Source organism: Galeopterus variegatus, unplaced genomic scaffold, assembly GCF_000696425.1.
Source record: "Galeopterus variegatus unplaced genomic scaffold, G_variegatus-3.0.2 Scaffold4161, whole genome shotgun sequence".
Classification (NCBI taxonomy): Eukaryota; Metazoa; Chordata; class Mammalia; order Dermoptera; family Cynocephalidae; genus Galeopterus; species Galeopterus variegatus.
This window is the reverse complement of record NW_007730272.1, coordinates 193998-200790: the sequence shown is the minus strand read 5'-3', so window position 1 is coordinate 200790 and position 6793 is coordinate 193998. Positions and strand designations below refer to the sequence as shown.

General features: G+C 39.0%; 1 long non-coding RNA gene across 1 annotated transcript; it reads left to right on the top strand.

The window, feature by feature from the left end:
- The first annotated feature begins 1595 nt into the window (after nucleotides 1-1595).
- LOC103602465 lies at nucleotides 1596-6616 on the top strand. The gene is made up of 3 exons (XR_551534.1): nucleotides 1596-1673; nucleotides 3446-3608; nucleotides 6120-6616. It is a non-coding gene; the product is annotated as an uncharacterized LOC103602465 (long non-coding RNA).
- The last annotated feature ends 177 nt before the right edge of the window (nucleotides 6617-6793 follow it).

Sequence of the window (6793 nt, the reverse complement as noted above, 5' to 3'; positions counted from 1 at the left end):
CACACATGTATTTTATATAGAATGTTCAATTGTATAGAATGTTAGAAGCTGGTCAGTGGCATAGGGGGAGAAACAGGATTGGAGGATCAGGATGCTGGGGGATGGCTGAGAATAAAATACAAGTTCTCCTAGTTTTGTTTTCTCTACTTCTGCTATTTCCCCTGACAGTGATTCTATCCTTCCCTTGTTTGATATAACATTACTTCAAAAAATTCGTTTTTGTTTTGGCATGTTTTATAAATCTCCTCTTATTCTGTGCTTCATAAGAAGTCTTGGTGTTTAGGGCAATCTTTTTTATTTATCTCAGGTCTTTGCTCCTAATTTCCTTTTTAAAATTTGGATCTCATCCAATGGTTAGTTACCCGTGCAGCTGCATCTTTTTCTTTACATATGTGCGCATCCCCTTTTTCTTTACGTATGTGTGCATCCCCTTTTTCTTCCTCATGGGAATTATTCTCAAGGTTGACTTTTTCCCTTTTTTTGGTTTTCTTATTTCTATTTCTACCTTTTAAAAAAATTATAGAATTACAGGCCATATTACTTCTGTGTTTTTTAAGTTTAAAAAATATGTTTTTGTAAAATTTAGAGTATTGGAATATGCAGGATTACTAACAAACTCTCAAAACAAGTTCGTCATTTTTAAGACTTTTGAGATGTCCAATGAAATAGAAAATTATGTTTTTAAAATCACATTAATTCTAAAATAGCAATTTTTATCATTTTATCTATTTCCTCCTAAAGTGGCCATTTTCAGGAAGGTAAAAATTTTATTAAGATATTTTTCTTTTTTCTTGATGCAAATCAAGTACCTGAATTCCCTACTCTTGCCATATTTTACCTCTGCGCAATGCTATAATTTGAGACAAGAAAGCATCCTTTATCTGGCCAGGTAAATTGTAACTTTTCACCTGACAAAAATTTTATTACTGATGTTCATATGCTTATTTACCTCCTCCATTTCTTAATTCTAAGGACAAGTATATAATACTTCATCCATCCATCCATTCAATCCATCCATCTATCCATCCGTTCAATCTATTCATCTACCTGTATTTACTGAGAGTCTACTATGCATCTGGCACTTCTGGGTGCTGAGAACACAACAGGGAACAAAACATTCTGTTAGCTCTTTCTGTGGAAAAGGGGTTCTTAGAGCCCGTTGTCTGCTCACTGAGTAGTGGCTGAAGCTCCTTCTTAGAAAGGCCTGTGCACCTCCCATAAACTCAGACTCATACCTGATGTACCATGTTGATCTTGCTGCTTACTTTATCTCCTGCTTCTTGAAACTTGCTTTGATTCTCTTTTTACCTTTAAAACCATTTTTCTTCTGATTCCTGTTCCTCACCCCCTTCTCTATTTTGGAACCTGTTATTTCTTCTAATAAGCTCAGGGCCAGAGAGGAACAGCTTTTCACCATCTTCTGTGGTGATACCAGCTTGCACTTAGAGTAGTAAGTGGCTGGCTGTCACCACAGGCAAGGAAATAAATTTAGCACAGAGCTTGTGTGTCAGAGGGATATTGGGATAACTCAAGGTTTTTGGTCCAAAGTGCTATATGTCAGATAAATTTATGTATATCTCCACCCCTCTCAAAAAGGAACAGCAAGAGTTTTCAGTGCAGTCACAAGAAAATGCATTACCAAACTGGAAGGCCACGAAGGTGAAATTTCAAAGGTGAGTTGCTTTCTCATTTGGAGCAGTTTATTTACTTCCAAAAAATAAACAGTATGCTTAGTATAAATTGATCTGTTGGAATGGAGGTATTAAGGTTTATTTAATTATCTCATTCTTTCTAGAAATCAGTTACCTAAAGACTATGACTATTTTTAAGTGCATCCTTAAACTCAGCATAATGATTTCTAAAACCTTTTAAAAAGTATAAAACAGCATTCTTCTCAACCATCAGCAAAAGACTTACTTAGTTGAAAATACTTAAGACAGCAATTTCAGGTACTTATAAAGTGCTTTTCCTGGTTATAGTAAACATGCAAGTTTATATTATGCAAAAAAACATGCTTGCAGCAAGTATTAAGCATTCTGTGAATTAGATGTGATCGAGGAAGTATTTCCTGGAAATATTTAACACTTAGAGAATAAAATCATTCATTTTGAAACTTTAAAGCCATATCTTAAGCTTATATATAAACTCCTCCCTAAAGCTTATTCTCAGAGCAGGGCCACCCAGTCAGCTTTAGATGTGTCATCAGAAATTCCCAGAGTGGGCTACAATTTGGTGGCTCTCACCCCCAAGCTCAGCACAATTCCTTGGTCTTGTGTCTGATACTAGATTTACTCTTTCCTTGTAAAATACCCACTTGATGATTTCAGCTCTTTGAAGGCTCCATCTAGACCCCAAACCACCCCGTGCTGTACTCTCGCCCCTCCCGCCTCTGCACCTGCTGCTGGTGGCCATTGTCCTCTGGTGGTCGGTGCTGGTCTTTGCAATAGTGCAGCCCACGTCCCCTTCATAGGCTGGGAGGCAGGCTGAGGAGGGAGCCCGGGCCATTTTTCTGGGTGTCTGTGTAGGTAGCTATTGACACGTCTGGTGTGTTTCCTTAGCAAGTACACATCTGTTTTTGTGAATGTGTAAATATAAAGAGTTCTCAAACTCTGTCTTATTACATTTTACGCTTGCTAGGTGAATATATTACTTATGTGACTGCCATCTGGTAATGGCCTTTTTGGGGAGTGCAAAGCTAAGGTATTTATTTATTCATTTATTCATTCAGTAAACATTTTTTGAGAGCTCCCACTGTGCTAGGCATTGTGCAGGCACTGGTGACACAGCGAGGACAATTAGGCATGACCCTGCCTTCCTGCAATCTTCATTCAGGGATGAGGTGGCTCAAATTGTTGTCTTCTGATGATTGGTGAGGGATGTAAGCGTGGCACCCAAAGGAAGGGAGGACTCACAGGTCCTTCAGCCGCTGCTCAGATACAACTGACAACGCCTGCACATGGCAGACACTCAACCATACTTATGGAAGGTGCTGTAGCAATAGAGGAGAAAGTCCTCTCTCATAGGCTCCAATGTTCACTGATTCCATGTTACAGATTTAAGGGGGATCTCTGTGATCTCAATCACAAAGATGATACCGGGAGTTGGATAGGAAGGAGGCTGACTTGTGTTTACATTCCACACAAGGGTGAGGTGATCACGAGTCTTTGGAAAGAAGCTGGGTGGGGAATACTCAAATTATAAGGGTGCTTTGGTCTTTATCCTTAGAATGGTGAGGGGATAGGCAATTAAACTTCTCCAGCTAGATTTTAATTTTTATGTATTGATCCCTGCAATATTTTTCCCATCATGACAAAAATTGTTCTATGTATAAATACCAGGCTGGGAAGGTAATAGGTGCTTAGTAACGTTTCCTTTTGTGGATGAAAAATATTTTGGAGACCATTACACAAACCTGTGATCATTTTTTTTTCTTTCTCTTTTGCAGATTTCTTTCAACCCCCAAGGGAACCGTCTTCTGACTGGTAGTTCTGACAAAACAGCTAGAATCTGGGATGCTCAGACTGGCCAGTGCCTCCAGGTCCTTGAAGGTCACACTGACGAAATCTTTTCATGTGCTTTCAACTATAAAGGCAACATAGTCATTACAGGTATGGGAGACATAGATACCACACACTTGGGTTTCCTTGTGAATTGGCTATTAGAATTTCTAAGCTGAATACTAAAAAGAACCCCTTTTCTGGGGTTCCTGGCTTTTGTTGGGATATCATTCTATTTCCATTACTTAATTTTAGTTGCATCAAGACCCACAGTAGTGGGCTCTGCCACTGCATGTAAGTCTTCATGAATTTTGAGTCTTTGTTGCTCGAGGAAAGGTAACAATTTGGTAGTCTGCCTTACTGGCTATTACATTTTCCCATGTTTCATCCCTCGTGAATGGTTAATATTCACTTGATAGTAATATTACTTGACAGTTAATATTCACTTGATGTCTGTAAGAATTTATAACCAAAACAAGCCAGGACTACAGTTCTCCACAGTTGGTCTTATAGCCTACTACAGGTTTATTCTTTGAGCTAAGTTGTCCACCCCAACCCCCCAGCAGCTCAGTAGTTGGCCGGTAAGGGGAGCTGAACCCTTGACTTTGGTGTTATAAGGCCGTATTCTAACCAGCTGAGCCCAAATATTTTTATTTTTATTTTAGTGGCTGGCCGGTACAGGGAACTGAACTCTTGACCTTGGTGTTACAAGGCCTCACTCTAACCAATAAGTTGTTGTATTTTCAGATGTCTCCTTTCAGATATTTCCTGCCTGCTAAAGTGCTAATATTTGGGGGGGAAGAGCATATATTGAGCATTTTTCCCACGATTCACTACTTATTGTGAATTAATCATATTAGCAACATTTTATATGAACTAGATTAAGAACAAGTTAATTTAGATGGTGGAAAAGGGGAAAAAATGACAAGAATCTGGTCTAATGTCAGTGAGGCACGTCTGGGGGAGGCCTTGGCAGGGAGTGGGGGTCCGCAGTGGTGTGGGTAGGGGTGCCCCAAGCAGGCACAGCAGACCACATCTGCCTCATTCCCAGTGATTCTCATCGTTTTGAGTAAATTTAAAAATTGCTACACTGGTCCAGTAAGTTAAATATTGCACACTCAAGGTTGGCTTCATGTATTGGTTGGTAGGATGGTTTCCTCGTCATATAACTTCAGGGGTGGTGAGAATCATTTCTCCTTTTTCCCTAAAAATCATCCCCTTTCTACTTAATTATGGATAAGTTCTAAAATTACAGCTTATTTTCTTTGGGCTTATAATGTTCAAGTGTTCACTAAAACGTAGGTACTCCTGAAATACTACCCTAATAAGCCACGTGTTTTATTATGAACTTGTTATCAAATCCTTTCCCATGATACAGGGGGTAGGGGGAGCTTGTAATGGAGGCATAGGACGCTGCTGCAGGGAGCTGCTGTCAATGAGGAAGAAGGGGGCCGGGCTGGTGGGTCCAGGGCCAGCCTTTCCCAGTCCATGTGTTTCATGTGAGGCCCAGGCTTGGCAATACCTCTTTCCTCAACCAGTTTTCACAGAAGACCCTGGAGAGTTTAGAGAAGAAATATTAGGCATCTGTGTCTCATTTAAGTTCTGGCACTTAAATTCCTGAGCTCTTTTAACATATTATTGATTTATTTAGTGTATCCCAATCACCAAAGTGCTAAATACTGGCTCAATGGATGACAGAGCTTATTATGCACGTAAATTCCTGAGGTCTTTTGAGATATTATTGATCTATTTAGTGAATCCCAAAGTTGCAAAGTGTCAAATCTTGGCTCGATGGATGGCAGAGCTTATTATGATGGGATGTCACTTCTGACATCCCCTGCAGAGCAATCACATTAGTTGAATTTGCCTGCCCTACCTTCTGAGTGCATCCCAGTGTGATTAACTGCATGCATTTTTTAGTGGGCTGCCTGAGGTTGGGTTTAGAATCACAGATTTGCAGAAAAGTGTCCAGTATTCTCTTTGCATTTTTAAAAATGTGAGGTGTCTTTTTGTGGGATATGCAGTTTTTACAGGCTTTACCAATTTCTATAGTCCTCATACTTTAAAAAAAAAACTTTTTATTTTTAAAATGGTAATTGACAAATATTGATGTTATGTGCCTAGTCCCCGAAAGTGAGGGAACCTGAAGTTTCCAGTGCTGATAAGAAAAACCCGTTCACATTTTCAAATGTTCCACAATGGAGTGTCCTGCCTCCTCGTAAGCCTATCACCTAAACCTGGAGGTATTTAAATCCATCATATCTCTACTTGGCAGGGATGTTTGAGGGGAGGAGTGTAGAGGGGGTAGCTGAAGTGGTTGCATTCTCCCATGGTCCTCTCCATTTCTAAGATGCCGTGAATCTTGCTTGTGTGACAGGATGTGAACATGCTCAATTTAAGACTGGCTGGTATAATAAACAACAATAACAACAACCAAACCCCCCAAAACACACTACTTCAAAAATGCCTGAGCTTCTCAAGGGTTCTGCAGCTAGGTGCTGAGAGTCTAGGCATTGAGTACCTTGCTAATTACCAGCGACACACAAAATGTCAACTTGTAAAGAGAGAAAGTGAAGTGAATAAAATAAAGAAAAAAAATAACTGTGAAATTTGTTTTCTTAGGTAGCAAGGATAATACCTGTAGGATATGGCGTTGACTGATGGAAGCCCATGGGCAAGCAAACTTGCTAGCAATTGTGATCAAGAACTGGAGCTTCAAAAAGAGCATGCAGCTATTTGGATATTTCATGTACTTTTTCTTTTTCTACAGGTCAACTGTTTATACACTCTGTTTTTAACTTCACAGATATGACCATTAAAACTGATGAAGTTCTATAATTTCTCGATATTATTTGATGGGGATGACAGGAAACAGAATGGTTGGCAAATGCCACTAGATATTTAGGTTGTGTTTTAGTTTTTAATAACATTATGATACTGATAAATGAAACCAGAGTGATTTAACAATGTGTCTCCTAGATTCTACTTTGAAGGTTATTGTTATGTATCTGTTGACTAAAGTTGCTGGAGAAAATTCCTTGTGAATTGTACATGTGTGTTTATGATGTATGTTTTTAGCATGATATTGGAAAATAAAATGAATTTAATTTAATAGCAAATACCTTCTGGATTGATAGTGGGTTGAAAAAGATGTAGGCAAGTTTATCTCTAAGGAAAAGTTGAACAGAATAGGCATTCAGAGTACTGAATTTAAAAATCTGGGTGGAGAAAAACAATTACATTGTGTAATGTTGAATGTACTAATTAGCCTGCTTTGAGCATCACATGTTGCACAC